The sequence below is a fragment of the Cryptomeria japonica genome, chromosome 5, assembly GCF_030272615.1.
Source record: "Cryptomeria japonica chromosome 5, Sugi_1.0, whole genome shotgun sequence".
Classification (NCBI taxonomy): Eukaryota; Viridiplantae; Streptophyta; class Pinopsida; order Cupressales; family Cupressaceae; genus Cryptomeria; species Cryptomeria japonica.
In genome coordinates, this window is record NC_081409.1 from 307,321,842 (window position 1) to 307,334,727 (window position 12,886).

Here is a 12,886-nt window from a genome sequence, read left to right on the forward strand (position 1 = left end):
GTGTGCAGTTTTTTGTGTTCCTGCCGGTAGGTGTTAGTAGTTGCTTGCTTTTCATCGCAGATCCTATTTTCGGTTTCCAGGCTGGTTCATGTGCTTAATTCCAGATTTTCAGTCCATTTGGATTCTTTTTCAGCTAGTTATTGCTCTTGGTTGACTGTTTCTGGGTTCCAAGACAGTTCTTGTGCTTACCGGTTGGTCTTCCTTCATTTCCGGAGCGGTTTATTGGTGTGTGGATCTATTTGGGGTCTTGTCGGATGTTCGTTGGCGTGTGGCCGACCTTCCTACTGATCCGCACTTCTTGGTTATTTTCCGAAAGAATTTCTTTCATTCTTAGGGCCGACCTAGTTACACGTTTCATTTTACTGCATTGGTAAATGTAATCTTTTGTGGCCGACTTGGATATGTTCTGGAGGGTAGATATAGGGTATTATGTAATCATTTGTAGGGGAGAGGAAGTAGAAAGGAGAATGAGGATTAAGATTCGTGATTAGTGATCCAGTTGATTCTGAGAGTCCCGGATGGATTGTATCTAGCTTGTAGCCTGCATGTAACCGGTTGACTGTTGGATGTTCTATGATGATTGTATGATGATAACCGGTTGGTTGCCGGAGGTTCTAAGACAATAATATGATTTGTTTCTGTAATCTTGCTATGTTTTCTTGTTGCTTTCGTTGTGTTACTCTTGCTGCATAAGCCGGTTAGTTCTCTTTTGAGGGTTTATCGGTTATGGATGCATCAATTGGTATTAGAGTTGGTTATGAACCGGTTGGTGGAAGTGTTGTTTGCGAACCTTGAGGCATTCCTTTGGGTGGATAGATCGCCTATTGGAGGCAGGTTACGCGTGTGTTCAATAGATCGCCGAGTGAGAGACAATTGAAATCGGTAGTCAGATTACCGAGTTGAGGTAGTTCACCGAAGCGGAAGAGGAGATGCCGCCTAGAAGGACAAACCCTCGAAGGGTGGAGAAGATGATGGAGGACTTCAAGAATGAGGTGAGGAACGAAATCTGGAATACATTGGCTGGTTTGCGGAGGAACTTTGAATTTGAGGATGAGTATGAAGAAGCCGGTGAAGAGCTTGAAGCAGAAGAGGCTAAAGTACTAGAAGACGGAGGAGAGGAAAGATTCTTGAGAGTAGTGGCGCAAACGAGTAAAGTTCATAAAGTGGAATTTTCAAACTTATCCGGAACACTGAACTCGGATGATTTGATTGATTGGATCGGAGAGTTCAATGATTACTTTGAGTTTGAGGATGTCAAGGACCCGCAGAGAGTCCGGTTGGCACATACTAAGTTGAAAGGGCATGTTGCCTTATGGTGGAAAGAGTTGCAGAAAGACAGAGCTGAGAATGGTGAAATGAAGATCACCCGGTGGAGGCAGATGGTTGCAAGATTGAAGGCCAAGTTCATATCGGGAGATTATGAGTTGGAATTGTTCAAGAAGTTGCAGAACCTGAATGTAATGTCCCCCAAATAAAGATATAAAACATGGAAATTAAGCTCATGATATTAATTATTTTTATATTAATACTTTACCTTGAGATTAATATAAATAATTAATATTATTAATTTGTATTGTTAATGCAACGAAAGTAGTTGATGAAACTACTTCGGGAAGAATAAAAAGGCATTGCGGGGATATTGAAGATATATGGTGGAAGAAAAAAGTTATGAAATAAAACATTAATGGGATCAGCGTTTGGTAGTCCGCGTGATATCAAACCTAGGTAATCTTCCTTTCGCCAGCCAACATTTTGGCCTATTGGAAATGGGTGGTAACGTGACCCAAGGAGAAATCACACAGTGAGAGTATTATTTGCAAGACGGAGAAAGACTATCAGAGCCTCAGGAGGGGAAAAGCACGCAATACTGCACATTGCCGAACATCATTTTGCACATAACGTCCCGGCAACACAACCGTGGACATCATACTCAGCACGCGATCTTCATTCAAGTTTGTCGAGGGGCAACCAACAAGCCGAACTATTTCCTTCACCGTGTGTTGAAAAACCCGATATCGGGTGTGTTTTAACCTGTTCTGCATAATGCGAAGAAACGGGAGGATCGTAATTTGACTAAGTGATCGCGGAAAGGGATGACAAAGTGCCGTGAACCTCATGATGTAATACTTGATGCGGAAACCAGCACAACAAGCTTGTGAACTACGAAGAAGACAAAACGTGGCGTGAAAAGGGCATCTACAACCGCAGTTAGCCTTCAGGTGCACCATTCTTTGTTATCGAATATTGAAAATGTATGATAGATAATTGTTGTCATCGATAGTAAACATGAAATGTGAAATGGGCTGCACTAGTTCTATGGTTAAATAAAACTCATATGCATATCCATGTACAATAAATTCAGTAAATAATATACTCCTGTACAAATTTGTCTTTTGCAATAAGGTTCAATGAAGGAATTTTATAGTGGTATTAGAGCTTTTGCCAGCCTGTAGGGTATTGTCAAAAAAATTTAATGCACAGTTGAGTATGCACCAAGGAAATTATAATTTCTGAAGTACTAGGGCCCGTCGAAACAGATTTACAAACTCTCCTTTAGCACAGAGTAGTACATCTATTCCGTTTGAAATTGAGGTTAGCCACATAGAAACTGACGAAGAAATTATCTTTGAAACCAACATGGGAGACCCAGATAACAATAGGGATCTGTTGGCTGCATTTATTAGAAGTCAGCAGGATATGCAAGATAATGTTAACAGAATGACCAATTTGATGACCCAGTTTATGACCAATAATATAAATCCGCACCAAAATAATGGAAGGTAGAATTATCAACATCAAAATAATGGGGGAAATAATGGGGGTGAGATGAACAGTCAGTTAATAATCAGCCAGAAAGAACAGGAAGAACTAGACCATTTATGCCCACATTTACTGCTAGAAACCAGCCACCTGAAAATGAACCCACAATAAGAGAAATACAGGCAGAAATACATCAGGATTGGTTAGATTCCGGTGAAGAATTCCGATCAACAATGACATTTAGAGAATATTTAGATGTCAGAATGAAACATAGGCCAAGAGGACAGAGAGGAAACAACAGTGAATTACAAAGAAAAATTGGAAAGATGTCCATTCCTTATTTTGATGGGTTAGGTAAGACAACTGCTCTGGCTTGGGTGCAAAAATTAGACACATATTTCCAATTAAACCCCATGATGGAAGAAGAAGCAATTAAATATGTTGCCTTACATCTTGATAGTATAGCACATGAATGGTGGCATCATGGGCAAATAACTTTGGGCCATAATTTGATAAGCACTTATGTCGAGTTTACTGAGAAACTTATTGATAGGTTTGATTCTAAAGACCCTGAATTACACCTTAAGGATCTGACTCAACTTAAGCAAACTGGAACTGTTGAACAATATATCTCTGAATTTGAAAAATTGGCACTCTTGGTTATTGAAATTTCTGAAAGACATAAGATTGTGATATTTATAGATGGGTTGTCTTATTCCCTCAAAGGGTGGGTTAAATCTTTAAACCCCCTTACTTTACAAACAACTGTCAAAAGAGCAAGAGAATTAGAACCATCTTCAAAAGGAAAATTTTTCAACAAAGGACCACCTCCTAAACCGGAAAAGGACAAACAACCTTTCAACAAAGATAATTTCCCTAAAAACAGGTTAGATAAGGAGGAAATAGAAGAACTCAGAAGGAAAAAACTTTGTTTCAGTTGTAGAGAAGCATGGCAGCCGGGGCACGGATGTTTAGGGAAGGGAAAAATTCATTATATTGAGGTTATGTCTGACAGTGAGGATGAAGAAAATGGTGATCCTAACATAGAACGAACTCATCAGAATACTGAGTTAGAAACAGGTACTAAACAAGGAGTCATAGCATCCATGACAAGAACTCCACATTATAATATTTTCAGAGTTAGAGGAGTTTTGAATGGAAAGTGGGTAATTGTTATGCTTGATAGCGGTTCTACTCATAATTTTATAGATGCAGCACTCGTAGAAAAACGTGGTTTGCAAACAGAAAAACATGAGGGATTTGATGTTAGAGTAGCAGGTGGAACTAATTTGTCTAACACTCATAAAGTTCCTAAATTGAATATTACTCTTGCCATTTACACTGTTATTGATGATTTCTATGTGATTGATCTGGCTGACACTAATGTTATTCTGGGCATACAGTGGATGGAAACATTAGATGAATATACACAGAGTTTTAAAAGAATGGAATTTTCTTTTAAAATTGATGATAAGAAAGTAGTCCTTCGTGGTATGTCTAACAGTGGGCCTAGGATCGTCAGCGCGAAACGAATGGAAGCTATTTTCAGACATGGAGATGTGGCATGGTTAGCACAATGTTTAATTTCCAACAAGGTATCAGGTTTTGAATCTAAATCCTATCAAGCTGATTTGTTAACAGTATTAGATTCACATCATTCGGTTTTTAATGATATTCCTCCAGAAGTCCCACCTGATAGAGGTTTTGAACATACTATTGAATTAGAAGAAGGAGCTAAACCAGTGATTACTACTCCTTATAGACACCCTAAAACTTTCAAGGATGAAATAGAAAAGGCAATTAAGGAGTTATTAGATATGGGACATATCAGACCTAGTTCTAGTCCTTTTGCTTCATCTGTAGTGTTGGTCAAAAAGAAGGATGGAACACTTCGGATATGTATTGATTACAGAGCTCTTAAGAACAAAACAATAAAAAATAGGTATCCAATTCTTCGAATTGATGAATTGTTAGATGAATTGCATGGTGCTATCTATTTTTCTAAAATTGATTTAAGATCAGGGTATCATCAGATTAAATTAAGAGAACAAGACATGCATAAGACTGCTTTCCGTTGTCATTATGGTCATTATGAATTCCTGGTAATGCCGTTGGGTCTAACAAATGCTCCGGCAACATTTCAGTCTTGTATGAATCATATTTTTAACAAACAATTAAGAAAATTTTTGTTAGTATTTTTTGATGACATACTGATTTATAGCAAAACTTGGGAAGAGCATTTGAAACATATTAATATAGTCCTGGGTATTATGGAATCACAATCACTGTATGCAAAGGCGTCTAAATGTGAATTTGGAATGACTGAAATTTTGTATTTAGGGCATATGATCAGTGCAACAGGGGTACAGGTTCATCAAGAAAAAATAAAAGCCATTTTGGATTGGCCACCACCTCGGAACCTTACAGAGCTAAGGGGATTCTTTGGTCTATGCGGTTATTACAGGAGGTTTGTCAAAGGTTTTTGACAGCTTGGGGCACCCTTGATAGATCTTACCGAAAAGGGGGCATTCAGGTGGACTGAGGAAGCTCAACGGGTATTTGAGAAGCTTAAAAAGGTAATGAGTTCTTGTCCAGTACTTGCTCTTCCAGATTTTAATCAGCCTTTTGTGTTGGAATGTGATGCTTCGGGTGATGGAATAGGGGCAGTTTTAATGCAAAACAAGCATCCTATAGTTTATGAAAGCAGGAAGCTTAATAAACTTGAAAAATTGTATTCTATCTATGATAAAGAAATGTTGGCAATCATGCATGCATTGACAAAATTTAGACAATATTTGGTTGGTAGCAGATTTGTGGTGAAAACTAACCATAACAGTCTAAAATATTTCTTGGGACAAAAAGATTTAAATGACAGGCAACAAAAATGGATCTGTAAGATTCAAGCTTATGATTTCGAGATTGAGTATGTAAAAGGTAAAAATAATATTGTTGCAGATGCTTTATCTAGAAGGCCTGAACTCAATGCACTCTCAGTAGTAACAACAAATTGGAAATCTTTATTGCTAGTAGAATACTCAAAGGATTCTTTTGCCTGTGATTTACTAGATGGTAATGTACAAGATGACAAATATAAGGTTGTAAATGATATGATCTATTACAAAGACAAAATTTACTTGTCTCCATGTTCAAAGTTGAAAGAGAAAATCCTCTAGTCTATGCATGACGTTCCTTTAGCAGGGCACCCCGGCTACTTCAAAACTTACTGGCAAATAAGAGAAAGATTCACTTGGAAAGGACTTAAGAACGATGTTTTTCGTTATGTTAAAGAATGCATCACCTGTCAACAAAACAAAGCAGAGCATACGTTTCCAGCGGGTCTATTACAGCCTTTGCCTATACCGGAACATAAATGGGAAAGTATATCTATGGATTTTATTACAGGCTTACCACGATCTCAAGGTAAAGATTGCATTTTTGTTGTGGTTGATAGATTGACTAAATTTGCACACTTCTTCTCAATTACTACAGAATTCACAGCTGTTCAGCTCACAAAACTTTTCTTCCGAGAGGTATTCCGTTTACATGGATTACCAAAAAATATCATCAGTGATTGAGATAGCAGATTTTTGAGTATATTTTGGGGGGAACTGTTCAGATTGACAGGTACTGAGTTAAATCACAGCACAAGTTACCATCCACAAACCGATGGACAGACGGAAATAGTAAACAAATGGATTGAGGATTACCTTCGTAATTATGTGTCAGGACATCAGAACGCATGGGTCTGTTGGCTATATTTGGGTGAATATTGCTATAACACTACTCATCATGTATCTATCGATATGACTCCTTTCAAAGCACTTTATGGGTATGATGCACTTTCTTTTATTGATCTGGCTCTCGTTTGGAGTAATGTTCCCAAATCCCAGGACATGCTTCAGGAATGCCAAGATATATTGAAAGCACTTAAAGAAAACTTACATTGTTCTCAGAATCAACAGAAAATGTATGCAGACAAAAAGCGTGTTGAACGCCATTTTGAAGTTGGTGAATTGGTATACCTCAGACTGCAACCCTATAGGCAGTCAACTCTCAAACGAAGTGGAGCGGAGAAATTGAAGCCTCGATTTTATGGGCCATATCCGGTGATCCGAAAGGTTGGCGCAATGGCATATGAATTGAAATTACCTGAAGAAAGTAGAATACATAATGTATTCCATGTATCTTGTCTCAAAAAGGCTTTGGGACGACAGGTGACAATATTAGAGAACTTACCACCACTGAATGAAGAAGGGAAACTAGAAATGATTCCCAAGGTGATTGTAGAAACTCGAGATCGGCAATTGAGGAACAGGACAATCCGGGAATACCTCATTAAATGGCAGAATTTATCATTGGATGATGCTACTTGGGAAAATGAGCAGATTCTTCAATATCCTGGATTATAGTTGCTTGTGGGCAAGCAACATTGGGCAGGGGAGACTGTAATGTCCCCCAAATAAAGATATAAAACATGGAAATTAAGCTCACGATATTAATTATTTTTATATTAATACTTTACCTTGATATTAATATAAATAATTAATATTATTAATTTGTATTGTTAATGCAACAAAAGCAGTTGATGAAACTACTTCGGGAAGAATAAAAAGGCATTGCAGGGATATTGAAGATATATGGTGGAATAAAAAAGTTATGAAATAAAACATTAATGGGAATCAGCGTTTGGTAGTCCGTGTGATATCAAACCTAGGTAATCTTCCTTTCGCCAGCCAACATTCTGGCCTATTGGAAATGGGTGGTAACGTGACCCAAGGAGAAATCACATAGTGAGTATTATTTGCAAGATGGAGAAAGACTATCAGAGCCTCAGGAGGGGAAAAGCACGCAATACTGCACATTGCCGAACATCATTTTGCACATAACGTCCCAACAACACAACCGTGGACATCATACTCAGCATGCGATCTTCATTCAAGTTTGTCGAGGGGCAACCAACAAGCCGAACTATTTCCTTCACCGTGTGCTGAAAAACCCGATATCGGGTGTGTTCTAACCTGTTCTGCATAATTCGAAGAAACGAGAGGATCGTAATTTGACTAAGTGATCGCGGAAAGGGATCACGAAGTGCCGTGAACCTCATGATGTAATACTTGATGCCGAAACCAGCACAACAAGCTTGTGAACTACGAAGAAGACAAAACGTGGCGTGAAAAGGGCATCTACAACCACAGTTAGCCTTTAGGTGCACCATTCTATGTTATCGAATATTGAAAATGTATGATAGATAATTGCTGTCAACGATAGTAAATATGAAATGTGAAATGGGCTGCACTGGTTCTATGGTTAAATAAAACTCATATGCATATCCATGAACAATAAATTCAGTAAATAATATATTCCTGTACAAATTTGTCTTTTGCAGTAAGGTTGAAGGAAGGAATTTTACACTGAAACAGAGAAACATGACTGTGAAAGAGTACACTCAGGAATTCTATAAGGTGATGATTAGATCTGGACATAGAGAGATGGATAGAGAAAAGGTGGCGAGGTACATAAATGGACTTGCATTTAACATTCAGGATGAGATGAGTATGTTGATGGTTTCTATAGTTGAAGAAGCTTACCGGTATGCTTTGAAGGCTGAGGAGAAGGTGAGAAGAAGACAGCCAGATAACCCTAGAGGGAATGAGAGATTCAAGGGGCAGATGAGTACAAAGAAGCAGAATGTTGAAGAAGAATCAAAACCTAAGTGGAGTAAAGAACCGGAACAAAAACCACAGAGGAAAAGTAGTGTTAGTACCAATAGAGAATTTCCCGACAAATGTTTTAAGTGTGGAGAAACTGGGCATAGATTTTATGAATGTAAGCAGGGAATGGCAAGAAGTTGTGTGGCAAATGAGGAACCGGAAGGTGAAGTTACCTGAACTAACTGTACGCTGGAGCAAGGAGAATCCCTTATGTTCAAAAGAGTCATGATGGAGCAGAGCAGTGAAGATATCAGATCTACTCCGAGAAAGAGTCTTTTCCGGACTGTGTGCAAATCAGGTGGTAAGTGTTGCAAGGTTATTGTGGATAGTTGAAGTACTGATAATTTGGTATCTGAAGAGATGGTACTGAAGCTTGGGTTGAAGAGGCTTGAGCATCCTTGTCCTTACAAGGTAAGTTGGTTACAAGATGATCAAAACTTAGAAGTAAAGGAACAGTGTTTGGTGAGTTTTAATATTGGGCCTTTTAGGGATTGTGTGATGTTGTATCTATGAGTGTTTGTCATGTCTTGTTGGGAAGACCTTGACAGTTTGATAGAGGAGCTATTTATGACTGTAGAAGAAACCTAATCACTATTGAGAAAGATGGGCAAAAGTTCACATTGACTTCTTTGAAAGAAAAAGAGGAGGTGAAGAATCTGAGTCTTGACAAAAGTTGCAGTACTGAGAAACCAGTTGCAGAGGTTATATCGGAAGATGGCATGAGTCTACAGAAGGATTTGATAGATAAGCTTGATGGACAGATAGAACCGGATGACAGAAAGATTATGGTGACAAACCGGATGAAGTCTTGTGGTAGAAACAAATCAGAGTTGCAGAAGAGAGAGAGCAGTAAGTAGAGACAATGTATAGTCCTGAAGCATAGGAAGAGAAACAAAGGGAGTCAGGGGTTAGAGAATCTGGTTGAGGTACCGGAGGAGCTAAAGAAGAGGTTTGCAGATAAGGAAGATGTTTGGATAAAAAATGAGCATTGGGTCTTTATCTCGAGTCCTTTTCGATGTTTATGAGTTGCCTTTCATGGAACATCTCTTTCTGCCTGGGGTGTTTGATGCAGGAGCATCCCCGGTGTATGAGCAATCTTGCATCAACCAAAAATATTTCCTTTCAGTTTAATTCTTGTTTAGTTCAGTGTGCAGTTTTTTGTGTTCTTGCCGGTAGGTGCTGGTAGTCACTTGCCTTTCATTGCAGATCCTATTTTCAGTTTCCAGGCTGGATCATGTGCTTAATTCCAGTTTTTCAATCCATTTGGATTCTTTTTCGGCTAGTTATCGCTCCCGGTTGATTGTTTCTGCATTTCGGGATAGTTCTTGTGCTTACCGGTTGGTCTTCCTTCATTTCCGGAGCGGTTTGTTGGCGTGTGGATCTATTTGGGTCTTGTCCGATGTTCTTTGGCGTGTGGACGACCTTCCTGCTGATCCACAGTTCTTGGTTGTTATTTTCTGGAAGAATTTCTTTCATTCTTAGGGCCGACCTAGTTACACGTTTCATTTTCTTGCTTTGGTAAATGTAATCTTTTGTGGTCGACCTAGATATGTTCCGGAGGGTATATATAGGGTATTATGTAATCATTTGTAGGGGAGAGGAAGTAGAAAGGACAATAAGGATTGAGATTCATGATTAGTGATCCGGTTGATTCTGAGAGTCCCGGATGGATTGTATCTGCCTTGTAGCTTGCATGTAACTGGTTGACTACCAGATGTTCTATGATGATTGTATGATGATAACCGGTTGGTTGCCAGAGGTTCTAAGACAATAATATGATCTGTTTCTGTAATCTTGCTATGTTTTCTTGTTGCTTCGTTGTGTTACTCTTGCTGCATAAGCTGGTCAGTTCTCTTTTGAGGGTTTACCCGTTATGGCTGCATCACTTTGCCATTTTGACTTGATGAAGTTGCTGTCTTAATGCAAGTGCTCTACTTGTGTTGTTGATCTCATACATCCCTTCCAATGTCTTGAACATATCTCTGGCTGAAGACATGTTGGAAATGATAGGCACAAGGTGATCCTTCATGGAGTCAATCAGGATCTTGTTTGCTTTGATAACATTTTTCTTGAATTGGAGTTTCTCTTCTTGATTTTCAAGCTCCGGCTGATCTTTTACTTTTACAAACTGAAGTAGATCATCCTCTTCAAGTGCAATAAGAACTCTAACCTTCCACGAGGTGAAGTCAAAGCTCTGTCAAGTCTATCTTTAGGCTTTAAACCGGTCACCATCTTCAATGTTGGAAATTGCTTGATGAAGGTGAAGAGAGCTTCGTTGCTTTCAGACAGTCTGATCACAATCGCTTCAAACTTGGCTCTGATACCATGTTAACTTTATAGATCAGATTGATAACAACATGCAGAAATGAAACAATAAACACACATAACACAACAGTACCTTGGGAAAACCTCCCTCTTGGAGGTGAAAAACCCAACAACTAAGATCTTAGATTATATTAACTTAAAATCAGTAGAAGTCTTACAACTTTTGCTTCAACACTTGAAGCTTAATATAATCAGCAGATGATAATCCAAGTTAGGGCACACAGTAGGGCAGACTTATCTGAGGTATGCTTGTCGTAGATGATTCAATAATCTGATTGTAGTCCAATCGCTTGATCTTGTAGCCCTTAGAACAAGTTCGCTAACCTTGTAGATGAAGTTGACAGCCCTAGGAGGAGTTCGCTGTCCTTGTGGATGAATTCGCCAGCCCTAAAGGAAGTTTGCCAGCCCTAAATGGAAGTTCGCCAGCCCTAGATAATATCCAGGATGATATCGCTGCACAAGACAACTGATTCGCTGATCAATAGCAGAGGTAGTTTGCTGATGTGTGAATGAGATTGACTGCTGAATGAATGTAATATTGATGCAAAAATGATCTTGCATATATATGAGACTTTATGTCTCTTCTCCTTAGGTCAGCCTTTCATTTAAATTAATAATTGAATCTCATTTTGGCGTCCACACATAGGGTTAGCCCAGTTACAATTTACAAGTTACTTGTATAGGGCCGGACCTAATACAAGTTACATGTTATAATTACATTTCACAAATGATGACGCCCATTTAGGGCCAGACCTATTAACAAGTTATACATTGAACTTTGCAAGATATTGTTGCTAAGGCCGACAGGTCAATTAGCCACCCAGAAGTGCTAGGTCGGCCTTAGAAGGAATCCGACCTAGCTATAAGATCAACAGTCTGGAGGTCACTAATTGAGGCGACTAGGGTTTCTTACCATTGTTGTTCATAATTGCAAAATTTGAATCTGTTTATTGATAGTTTTTGATGCCCATATTGAAGATGCTAGTTTCTACAGTTGCTGATTATTATTGCAGATCTGAAGCTGTTTATTGGTCATTTTGATGCCGAAATTGAAACGGCTAGGGTTCCTTACAGTTGCTGTTCATATTTTCATAATCTGAAACTGTTATTTGGGTCTTTGGACTCTCAAATTGAGGCGGCAAGGGTTTCTCATAGAGGCTGTTCATAATTATATGATCTGAAGTTGTTTATCAGCTGTTTGGACTCCTTTTTTGGGCACTAATTGCTGGTTATCCTCAATATTGCAATTGTTTTGCATTGGCTGCTAATGCGTATGTTTGATAATGCATTGTAATGAGATTTTTCTATCTAGATATCTTTAGTTTGATAAAATATTGTACTTTCAGTTCATTGATGATTGTGAGGGTTTCAAATATATTGCATTTAGAGAGTTATTTCAGTTCTTTTTTATTGCAATTATATATATATATATTGTGAAACACAACTTCTGCATCTCCATCTACTTCTATAAAACTCTTCACACAAGCTCAAAAAAGAAAAAAGAAATTTAAGGGTGCATAGTACAGGGACAAATATAATAAAATGTATTTTTCTGTGTCTAATTTAGAGGCAACAGATCCATTGCATAGATATGGAAATTCACCCACATCTTATCAATAAATGGTAAAGCTTGTTAATTTCAAGCTTGGGAGACATCGTAATATGATTCTTTGAGACTTGTGCAACATTTGTACTATTTTTGAATAAGGTTTGCCTCTATTGTGTTTAAGACTAACCCCAATAATGATAGGATTCATATCACTAGCCTAGGAAGAATGTTTCGAGTGGGAAATCCAAGTAAAGAGCTCTTAGCGTAATATTTTATTCATTTTTGTAGGCATCATTGGAACTGGAAGCATATTATTGAATGATGAAGTGTGCCAAAAAAGAACCATAAATCCTGGGCTATTATCAGCATCATATTCCTATAATGCTCAGTTTTTATGAATAAATTTTGATTAGAGTTGCATGGCCGTGCTAAATGATATATGCTCTACCACCTCCTAGCAATGTCACATTGATGCTAAGTAACATGGCGCACAAATGTTTGCATTTTGGCAACATAATGTTTGATTGAACAATACTGGTAA

General features: G+C 38.3%; 1 protein-coding gene across 1 annotated transcript in view; it reads left to right on the top strand.

The window, feature by feature from the left end:
* LOC131045021 (uncharacterized) overlaps positions 1-12,886 on the top strand; it is a 318,125-nt gene that overhangs the window by 158,897 nt on the left and 146,342 nt on the right. The window lies entirely within an intron of this gene.